The sequence below is a fragment of the Dasypus novemcinctus genome, chromosome 21, assembly GCF_030445035.2.
Source record: "Dasypus novemcinctus isolate mDasNov1 chromosome 21, mDasNov1.1.hap2, whole genome shotgun sequence".
Taxonomy (NCBI): domain Eukaryota; kingdom Metazoa; phylum Chordata; class Mammalia; order Cingulata; family Dasypodidae; genus Dasypus; species Dasypus novemcinctus.
The window spans coordinates 9,240,632-9,252,738 of record NC_080693.1 but is presented as its reverse complement, the minus strand read 5'-3'; positions in this window follow the sequence as shown (position 1 = coordinate 9,252,738).

Genomic DNA, 12,107 nt, shown 5'->3' with positions numbered 1-12,107 from the left:
ATTACAAGTGTATGCAATTGAGCAATATCAACTTTAGGTGGTTTAGGAGTATGGATAGGAACTAAATTCCTGCATATGCTATTCCTGCTGAGGTCTTCTGGTACCCTGTTAGGGACCTTCTCATTGTCATTTCCATTGAATGGAAATTTTACATGTCCATATACTTCTGCAGAAGTTTGCCATCTTAGATATGTTGTAAGTATCACTGTCCCAAATGTCTGTGACAGCTCTCTCACTGACAGGAGGGCCATTTCGGTGGCTGAGTGTACACCTCAGATTTCCCTGATCATTTCAGTGCCTTTGTAGAGGTGGTGCTCCTTGCCATCCTGCTGGGACCACTAAGCGGCCGCATGAGAGACCCTCCATCACCCTACGGTCATGAACCTCTTACTGTCTGTCTGACACTGGCCTCCCAACAGTGGTCTTTTCCAAGCAGGTGTACACACTGGGGACACATTTCAGCTGCCCTTCTCAGCCCAGCAAGATCTGTCTGTTTCTGTGCTATCCCCTCTCTGATGAGGCTCTCTTGCTCTGATATCTTCAGCAATGAGATTATAATCCTTGCCTCTGTCATGATGATGTATTGCCTGCTCTATCATCACTACTAAGTCTTAGGCTCACCTATTTTCTACAGGGGTCAAGTTTCCAACCAGGGAAGAGAAAGTTAAGTCTTTTTCCACCTGTGTTCCTCACATCATTGTGGCGTCTGTCTTCCTCAGCTCTGGCAGCTATGTGTACTAAAGACTTCAGCAACCTCAGAAAAAATTCAGTATATGATTCTTTCTGTATTTTACACCATATTTCCTCCATTAGTCAATTTATCATCTACAGCCTCGGACAAACAAATAAAGGAAGCTGTGAGGGAATGTGTATTAAGAAAATATATTTAGAAGAATTATTTAACAGCCCATGTATATACAAAAGTGTTTAATGGACTTCAAATGTATAAAATATACTCTTCTGATTTTTCTGTATCAGACTTCAAAATACAAAATCATTCTATTATGACTAGAGAAATCTATCTTATGAAATAATCATTGTTTTATGTAAATTACTATTTCCATTTATCTTTTCTAAAATGTGCATGAATAAAGAGCCCTAGTAAATGTTAATGAATATATATGATAAAATATTTCTTGATAATATTAAGGTAAATATGTTTTTAAGTATTTATAAAAGCAGAAATCCACTTTTCAGAACCAAAAACTCTTAGTTTTCCAGTGTTCTATAACAAATACCACACACTGGTTTGCTTACATTAGAAATTTATTTAAAAATCCAAAGTCAAGGTCATGACAGTCCATGATTTCCTACAAAATCCGTAGCATTCTGGTTTTGAATTGCCACAGTCCTTGGGCTTCTTTGGCTTGCTTCTCTGCTTCTATCACTCGGAAGTCTCCCTCTCCTTGTGCCTTTCCCTTTGGTTTGCGCTGGCTTCTGGCTTTCACTGACTGAAAGCATCTGAATTTCTTTTGAAAATACGGACTCCAGTCATATGGATTAAGAACTTCCCTGATTTGATTTGGCCTAATCTGAATAGGATATTCAAATAACCTATTTACTAATGAGTTCATAACTAATAATATCTTCAAATATTTTACATTAACCATTAGAACATGGCTCATCCTTGAAAGAATGCAAATTATGAGTTGAACGTAAGTACATGGGGAATATGATCTAATGTCCAGAAATATTGCCAGCCTAGAATTACAGAGATTGTGATGGTAGAAATGAAAGGAAAATGAGGTCACAGGATAACAATGGAAGCAGAGTTTAGGGAAGAGGAGATTTCTTCAGTTTGAGAGAGAGGACATTCCATGCAGAATGTGGAGAGCACAGGGCTTGTTCCTCAGTGTTTGGAGAGGCAGTCCTTCAGTCCAGTTTCCTGCAGATGGGGGCTTATCCCTCAGTGTTTGGGATGAGCATGGTCACTGTACTAGTCCTTGTGAAGTGTGGGGCTGCTGCTATGACAGGCCCAGAGGACAAAGCAACACACCACAGTTAATTCAAACCTGGGAAAAGAATGGAGTTTGCCTGCTGTTTTTTTTTTTTTTTTTAATTTTAATTTTATTTTAATTTTTAAAGTAGCTTTAGATTACGTGTTACGTCAAAAAAATAAAGGGGATTCCCATATACCCCACCCCTCCCCCTTCTACATTTTCTCACATTAACAATATTTTTCATTAGTGTGGTACATTCCTTACAATTGATGAACACATATTGAAACATTGCTACTAACCATGGATTATAACTTACATTATAGTTTACAGTTTACACCATACAATTTTACAGGTTTTGAGAAAATGTATAATGGTCTGTATCCATCATTGGAATGCCATGCAGGACAATTCCAATGTCTATAAACTACCCCATGTTACACTTATTCTTCCCTCTCCCTCCCCTCAGATCCTCTGGTGGTCACTGTTTTTATTATCATTGATAAAAGTTCTTCCACTGCTAGAATAATCATAAATCTACTTAAGTTCATAGTTGCAGCCCCCTGACCCACCTTTTATTTGTTCGGGAACCATGGCCTCTGTTTCCTCCCAACTTCTTCATTCTGAAATGGAAATGTCTACCTTACAGCAGTCCTACCTGTGTTTTGGAAACAGATAGCTTCTAGGAAAGGGGAGGGAGGTTGCATTACAACTGGAGAAACAAAGATAAATATGATGGCAGAATTCTCACTGCCCAAGAAGATAAAAAACTTATATAGAATTGCATTTAAAAAATGAAAATACATTAAAGAGTATTGAATCATACAGGAGTGGGAATTTTTCATCACTACAAGAGCCATGATATAAAAATGTTAGAGGAAATCTTTGAGGAAAAAATGTAAGGATATAATTTGAAAATATGGGCCTATACAAAGGAATGATGAACACAAGAAATGCTGAAAAAATCAGGAAAAATGTGATAGTTTTCCTTCTCATGTATATGTAAAATTATTTATTATTAAATGAAAGTAGACTAAGGTAAGGGAAATATGTATAATATAAGCACAAAATCAACAACTTTAGAAAAAATATGTATATAGCTAAAAGTGAATAAGAAGATAAAATATACTTAGTCCAAATAAAGACATAAAAAGTATAACTGAAAGAACAAAAACTAGATGGAACAAAAAGAAAAGAAAATAGAAGAACTATCAAATAGATTTAATATTTTAAAACATCAGTATATACAATGAATCTAAAGAGTAGAACACCATAATTAAAAAGCAGAGAATCTGTGATAGGATTATAAAGCAAGTCCCAATTCTATGCTTCCTTCAAGAAATTCACTTCAATATAAAAGTCAAAACTCGTTAAATGTAAAAGAACACATAAAGGCATGCATACTAGCACAAGCTTTTAAAATGTGTAATGTTTAGATTAACAAAAGAAAATGTAAATTTTAGAGCAAAGACCAGGCATAAAGGATGTTATAAAATTGTTAATCAAGATGACATAGAAGTACTTAAATTTATATCAGCAAAAAAAGGGTTTCAAAATGCATAAAGCAAACTGATAGGGTTGCTAGGAGATATAGAAATACAGACAATTACTGAGAGATTTCAATACTGCCTTCTTGCTTTGATACTTGAGGTTAAAGAGTATATTATGTACAGTTTCAGGGTTTTGAACCTCATGCAGAAACTCTTAAGGCCCAGAATAGGTCCATTTTAGTAAATTACCAGTGTGTATTTGTAAAGAAAATATGTTTTGCACATTTATGGAATAGTGTCTCTATGACTGGGCAAGTTACATACTCAAATCTTATATTAATTCTTTCTTTTTACTTCATTCCATCAGTTTTAGTGAGATGAGACAAATTTTAAATTTTAATTATACTTTTTTATTTTTTAATACATTTATTTTTTATTTTTTTAAAGCTATTTTAGATTACACAAATGTTACATAAAAAATATAGGGGATTCCCATATGACCCATTCCTTATGCCTCCCACACTTTCCCATGTTAATAACATCCTTCATTATTTTATTACATTTGTTACAGTTGATGAACACATACTGAAGCATTGCCACTAACCATGGATTATACTTTACATTACAGTTTACACACAATTTTCTAAGTTATGGCAAAATATATAATGGCCTATATCCATCATTGCAGTGTCATGTAGGACAATTCCAGTGTCTTGAAAATGCCCCCATATTATTTTTCCCTCTCCCTCCTCTCAGAACCTCTGGTGACTGTGGGAGTGCGAACCAAAGTTACTAAGCCGACCCGGCGACAGGCGTGTGCACAGCCTGAAGCCGCAGTTCAGGGTGGCTGGAACGGGCGATCACGCCCTCAGCCTGGTACGGGCGAAGCGCCCTCAGCCTACCCGGGCCAGAGATATCAATAACGGTCGCCTCCCGCTATCTCCCGCCTAGCCTAACATCCGGTCAGCTCTCACTTCCCCTTTCCCCTCCCCCATTCCAAACCTCTCCACCTGCCATCTGCCTAGCAACTGCTTACAACCACCTATCAGAAAGCAGTACCTGCCTGCACCTATCAAATCTCTCCATGCAGTCCCCAACCAATCCCCGTATCTGCCCCCGTCCCTAGTAACTGCTTACGGCAACCAACAGCAAGTCGCCTTTAGCTTAAGCCAATCAGAGCCCTACACTCCACCCTAAGCCCTATAAAAGTGTGTACCCTTCCGGAATAAACCAGACTTGTGCCATCAGCCTGTCTCCGCGATTTCTTCCCGGATCTCACGCGCCCTCCACACCTCGGAGCCACCGAGAGGAGTCGCAGAGGCCTCCAGCGGCTCCTCTCCCCCCGCCGGCAGGTGACCACTGCCTTTATATCAATGATAAGAGCGCTTCCATTCCTAGAATAATAGTAAGTCCATGGTAGAATAATAATAAGTCTACTTTTGTCCATTGTTCATTCCCCAATCTTGAAAATCTTGGGATTGCCATGTTATATATAATTAATGTGTGTGCAAATGTTACACTTCCTCATTTACAAAAATATTTCAAAATGAGCTCTCTACATTCTAAAGGAAATGAAAGCTATTTGCTTTAAGACATTGGTCATCCACTTATATTTTACATTATATTATTGTTTTTATATAACTGCTACATAATTTTTTCTGGTAATGCTTTTTTAAATTTAATTATCTAAGTTGTAGGTTTATGGGAAAATCATAGAAAAAATACAGAGTTCTCATATACCAACCTATTATTAACACCTGCATTACTGTGGTACCTTGTTCCAGTTGAGGGAAATATATTATTTTAATTATACTATCACTGTACACCATAGTTTACATTAGTGTTCATTGTGTTGTAGAGTACAATTTAGTTGTTTTTATTTATTTAATTTGTATCTAGGAATATTTCCACAAACTAAAATTTCCCATTTGAATCACAGTGTATTCTGCAATTATGAATAGAGAAAATGTATAAATCTCCATTCATATATGATGGAATATGCTTCATATGACTTTAATGCAAATGATATATAATAAAAGAATGCAGAAAACATCATAATTTGCAAATATTATAATTCCATGGTAATAACCTATCTGTGCTCTATGATAACAGCAGTCTTAGAAGTAGCAAAAGAGGCAGTGCCTATTTTAATGAGAGATAGTCAAGGTCCCAATTTACAAACCTAAATACAGTAACATTTTTGTTTTTATATATAAAGATAAATACGTTTTGGAAAGTTGTTCATCCAATATAGCAAAATGTTTGTCAGCCATTAGAGAGTGCTGCTCTGAACTCAAGGGTTACTGTATGGATTATAGGCCCTAATACCTGAGACACATCTACAATATGTAATAGAATTACATCATTTCATCATTTCATCATTTCATCATCCTAACATGTTCAGAGGTGGAATTGAAATTGTCATAAGATGGAAATAGGAAATATTTACTTTACATGTGTCTTCATTGTATGGACAACTTAAAACCTGCTAAGAAAAAGGTATTAAAAAATCTTTATTTTAAAGAAGGCTTAGATTACATAAATGTTACATAAAAAATATAAGGGATTTCCATATGCCCCACTCCCTCTCCCTCCCACACTTTCTCACACCCTTCATTGGTGTGGTACATTTGTTACAATTGATGAACCCATGTTGAAGCATTGCTACTAACCATGGACTACAGTTTACATTATAGTTTATACTTTGTCCCATATATTTTGTAGGTTATGACAAAATATACAGTAGCCTGTATCTATCACTGCAGTGTCATGCAGGACAACTCCAATGTCCTGAAAATGTCCCTATGTTATACCTATTCTTCCCTCTCCCATCTCTCAGAAGCTCTGGTGACCACTGCCTTTATATCAATAATAACAGTTTGTCCATTGTTAGAGTAATTAGTAAGTCTATTCTAGAATAAAAATGTCTTCTTAGTTTTGATCCTAAACTTTCTAAACATACCAGTGATTTACAACGTAATTCATGATACAGATGCAAGAGTATCCTCCTGTGAGCTAGAGTGGATGTACATCACTATGGCAGGGTGGGAATGTAGAGAAGCATGGGAAAATACAATTGGTGTGACCTTTGGACTGGTTAACAGTAATGCTACAATATTCTTGCATCAACACCTAAGAGGTACTGTGTTGATAATAAGGGGGCTATGGAAAAAGTATGCCAGATGTTAATAGTCTATTGATATTATTTTATAATCTGTAACAAATATTCCACCACAGTGTGATGTGTTGGTGAATTATGTGCATGATTGTTTTGAACAAAAGTAATTTTTATTTAAAATTTTTTCTTCCACATTGTGAAATATAGAGAGGTATCTTTGTTCATAATCACCAATGGCATTTTTAAGGGCTTACCTTTTATTAAGACCAAAACCTTTAATTTAATGTTATGCCTAGCTTTCAGATGTTAATATATATTCAGAATCATTTTAACCACAAGAGGAATGCATGATTATCTCTCACTTATAAGTGCACAAAAGTTCTCATGAAGTTATTGTATAGTTTATGTTTTCTAGAACACTACAAGTTTAAAGGAAAATCAATTGAAACAAAAGTAATTGGCAAAAGACTCACTACTCAGGCAGTGATGTTTCAGGTATCCTAGAATGTTCAGGTTTTAAAGGAGAAATCTCTAAATAAAATATAATTATGTTGCTGCTATGAAGACATATAATACAATGACTGTCTCTGAAAATTCAAGTCATGTCCCTTCAGTTTGGAAAAAAGCAAGAAGTTAAACTTCGAGGCATTGTCAATTCACCTCATTAAAGTGAAGCATTGTCAATTCACCTCTTGAATTAATCATCCTAACTTTTTCCCATATAAATCCTTCTGCCGATAATTCTCCTTAAAGCCTCCTTTATCTGCTTGTTTCTAAGACTATAGATTATAGGATTCAAGAAATGTAAACCCCTTGCTGTCTACTTTAACAAAGAAAGGAGGGACTAGAGAAGAGAACACAGAGGTGATCGTGTCCTGAATTGTGGGTGAGTTGGAGGATGGCTTCATATATATAGCAGCACCTGAACTAAGAACAATGGTCACCACAATGATGTGCAAAAGATCTTTCCTTGTTCTACATTAGTTAGAAACTTGAGCACAGTAGAAAATATGTGAATATAAGGCCTGATGATGAATGCAAAACAGCTATCAGCAAGCACCACTGCAGAGACAAAAATTAAGATGAGTGTACCACAATGATGGGGGAGGTTGTAGTGTGGGAGGAGTGAGGTGGGGAGATGGGAGGTATATGGGAACCTCTTATGTTTTTTATAATGTAACCTTTTTTTGTGATGTATGTATCTTCAAAAATATACAATCTACAGAAATGGGGGTGGCAGGGTGGGGAATGAGTTATATGGGAACCTCTTATTTTTTTTTAATGTAATGTTCTATGTGATCTATTAACTTTAATTTAAAAATGGTTAATAAATAAAGTGTTATTGAAAAAAAAGATTTCATTGATTAGATCTCAGAACAGGAGAGCTTCAGCAGAGAGGGGACATCACAAAAAAACTGATGGACCACGTTGGACTTGCAGAAGGGCAGCTGGAATGCATTTTCAGTGTAGAACCCTGCATAGACCACACACTGAGTAGGGTGGCCAGTGTCATTTGCACACAGGTCATGATCACAGGGTAGTGGAGGGGCTGGCAGATGGCCACATTGCGGTCAAAGGCCATGATGGTGAGGAACAGCCGTTCAGCACAAGCAAAGAAAATCACAGGGAAGATCTGAGCTGCACACCCCACCATGGAGATTTCCCTCTTGTCAAGCAGGAAAATGACACGCTTTGGAAACAATGACAGAAATGTAGCATGTGCCCAACACAGATTCCTAAGGAAGAAGTTCATGGGGGTGTGAAGACTGGCTGAGGGTGGTTACTGTGATAATGAGAAAGTTCCCCACCAGTGCTGCCAAGTACGTCAGGAGGAATAGCAGGGCATGCAAGGCTCTGAGCTCGCACACGTCAGAAAATGTGAGAGGAATTCAGTCACCATGGTAGAGTTTGGTATTTTTAGGGTAATTTGCTGTGGATATGGATAACCAAAGGCAAATAATCCCTAAAAAATATGGAAAGTGAACAGAAGGAAAGAAATTAGCTTAAGTACATTTATAGGCTCATGTTTATCCAATTTCTTCTCTGTATTGTTTGTTAGTAAGACATAACAAAATATTGCCTTATCCTTCGTTAGTCTCCTTGCCTCAAACCTTATTTTTAGTGGAATGCTAGCATTAAAATGAAATCTTCAAATGCTTGTGCTTATATTTACACAAATTTCTATCACTTAGCTGTAAAATATGTATACTGGAGTTCAAAGTTTTGCCTGGAGGATTTTTGGAGTTCATATAGCTAATTTCTATATACTAGACTTTTCAGAAATATCCTCCAAATATTAACACTTATCATTAGTTCATGATCTAACAGAATCTGAAAAGTGATAGAAAGCTACTCGTATCAGATTCTTTCTTAATTAATAAGCAGATGTAATCCATTATGTGAACTCCAGGTAGAAAAATTCTTTTATTTCTACTATACGGCACTATCTTCTTTGCTACTCATTTCATTTGGAAGTCAAATTATAGAATTTTCCTCTGAGATCACATTTATGCTGGCTACATAGATCTCTTCCTAGCAATTATTAACATATACTATTTTTATTTTTGCAGTTGATTCTTCAATCTCTCTCTCTCCTTATTAGAATTTTATTAGGTCCGTTATTTCTTCATTTTAATCATTCCTTAGCCTGGATACCATAATCAACCAATGAGTGAAATTAGCACAAAACTTTATTTATAATGTCCTATGTACTTTACTTGATCACATACTATATACTATAATTCTGATTGTAATTACAAATTTGGAAGTAGTATACACAAAATTAAAAAAAAAAAACCTAGGTCACTGGAAGATCAAGCAAACTTAGAAAGCAAGGACAATGTAAGTGGAAAGGCCACATTTGTCTGTTCGGATGGAATAGAGCCTCAAGATGCATTGCCGCCTCTAGGACTCGCCATCTTATTGAATTTCACTGTTGCCCCCCTTTCTAAGGTTGACAGTTCATTTTTATGGTTACATCCCACTTTCCAAGTACTGTAGGAGCCTTTATTTAATCACAGTGGTCCAGAGCTGAAACATCACTCCATTTATTTCCTACTTATTGAGTACTATGTGGAGAGAGGGAATTATTCAAAACCATATCCTTATTGTTCTATATTTTTATATTTTCCAGCCTTGCCCAAAAGTATGTGATGACTCCCATTAAGGACAATCTATTATAATCTGCATTTTAGCCAATAGAGAAATGTAAAATATTTGTTTCACCAGCATCTTCACTATATCTACATACTTTTATATCCATTCAAAATCTTAATAGATTTTGCTGTGATAAGAATCTCAATATCATATAATTCTTGTGTATTTTCACCCATTGTATCTGTAGTCTTAGGGTACATTTGCGGTCACCCTTCGGGCTGAAGAGTGGTTTGCTGGCCCGGCGGGGAAGCGGCCGCGGTAGGCCAAGCTGCTGCCCCCATACTAGGGTGGCTGGTCGAACTCACCGCCACCCCTGAAGGAAGCTCGGCATGGGCGCAGAGTGCCCTCGGGTCTCCCCTTCTCGGCAGCCATGCTTCCGCGGCCGCCCTTCCTCCCGGATGGCGCCAACCGATGCCTTGTGGGGCGGCACCCTTCTTCTTCTTTCTCCCTGCGCAGGCGCAGGGCGGAAAATTCCAGTCTGCCCTTTTCCCCTCCCCCGACAGCAGCAACAGCCAGGCGTGGGCGGAAAAATCCAGTCTGCCCTTTTCCCTCCCCCGACAGCAGCAACAGCCAGGCGTGGGCGGGAAACTCAAGTCTGCCCTCCACCCCAGCAACAGCAGCCACCAATCCCTAAACCCTGCCCCTTCCCCCAGCAACAGCGACAGCCAATCCCTAACCACCACCCCTCCCCCGTCCAGTACCGCCCACTGACCTTTCACCGGCAACCAATCAGAACAGGGCGTGGCTTCGACCAATCAGCCTTCCCCAGCCCCTATAAAACTGTTGCCTCTCCCTCAATAAAGTGGACTTGCGTGTTTACCTTGTCTCCGTGGTAGTTCTTCTGCCGTGCGCCCTCCAGTCCTGAGAGCCCCCAACAAGGGCCTGGCCTCCCTTGTCCCCAGTTCGTCGCCTGCTTCTCTGGGCGACCCCTTCGTCGCCTGCTTCTCCGGGCGACCCCTTCGTCGCCGGCTTCGCCGGGCGACCCCGTCAGCCGAACCGCGCAACCCCTTGTGAGACCGATCCCTTGTCTGCTGCCGGACCGACCCCTCGTCCCAAGCAGGACTGACCTCTCGTCCCAAGCGGGACCGACCCCTCGTCCAAAGCTGGACCGACCCCTCGTCCGCAGCCAGACCCCACCTCTACCGACCGAGCAAGCCGTCGCAGCTGGCGCCCAATGTGGGGCAGAGCAACCCCACCACAGCACAACGTGGGGCAAGGCAACCCCACCACAGCCTCACTCCATAACCTGGCGGCCCCCCCCCCTCCTCTGTTCTCACCTTGGGACTTCTCTCATGCAACATTGCTGCTACCTGAGCCTTGGCTACCTCATATGATCCACGGCGGTCTGGGAGAATCGCTGGATGGCTTTCTCCTTCCATGTCGGGGGCTTATACTGACCCGCTATGATTAAGAGGAGCCTTGGATTTCTCGGGAGCACGCGCTTGCACGTCTGAAGTAACCCTACCATAGCCCTACGCTCTCCTCTCTTCTCACCCCTATCTTTTCGCTCTGCATTGCTGCTCCTGAACCTTGGCGACCTCATACGATCCACGGCGGTCTGGGAGAATCACTGGATGGCTTTCTCCTTCCATGTCGGGGGCTTATACCAACCTGCTATGATTAAGAGGCGCCAATAAAACTCTCAGGAGCGCGTGCCTGAGCACCTCCACCCCTGCCTTCACCTCTGCCTCCTACCCTCCGTGCTTGCTCCCCTTTGCCTTGCTCCACTGCTCGTTGTCGCGCCCTCCCCTCGTCGGGGCCTTCTCTTGGCCCGCGACCACCGTCGGAGTCCCATCGGCTCTGACCCCTCGTCTCACCGCGCACCTCGGCTCCCATCGCCGCGCTCTCAAGGTAAGGGCCCCTTTTCTTATCGGCTCCAAAAGGCCATTAGCAATGGGTAACATCCTATCTGCTAAGCAAGCCCCGCAAGTTCGGGCTCTCGCCGGTCTCCTAGACACTCACCGGTGTAAGATCTCTTTGAAACAGCTCCAAGTATATTGGGACCTTCTTCTCCCCTTTAATCCGTGGCTTACCACGTGTCAGCTCTGGGACCCGGATACCTACACTCGCCTTATAGATAGGGTCACTTCTGCTGTGGAGCAGGAAGGTAAAAGATTCCCTCCTGGCTTATTACAGGCAACATGAAGTCCAGAAGAAATCTTGAAGGGTATAATCTATGATATGCTATATAAAAAAGGATTTAAAAGCAGCTATACCAGAAAGTAAGAATTATGAGTCAACTGTAAATAAATTATATATTTCTGTTAATGTGTTGTAATTGTTCTGTGTTTGTCTGTCTGTTCGTTAAATGTCAACATATATTGTGATACCTCCGGATGGTAAATATAAATTACTAGAAATCTTTAAAAGAGCTCTATTCAAATGGCCAAAAATTAAATAAGCGCT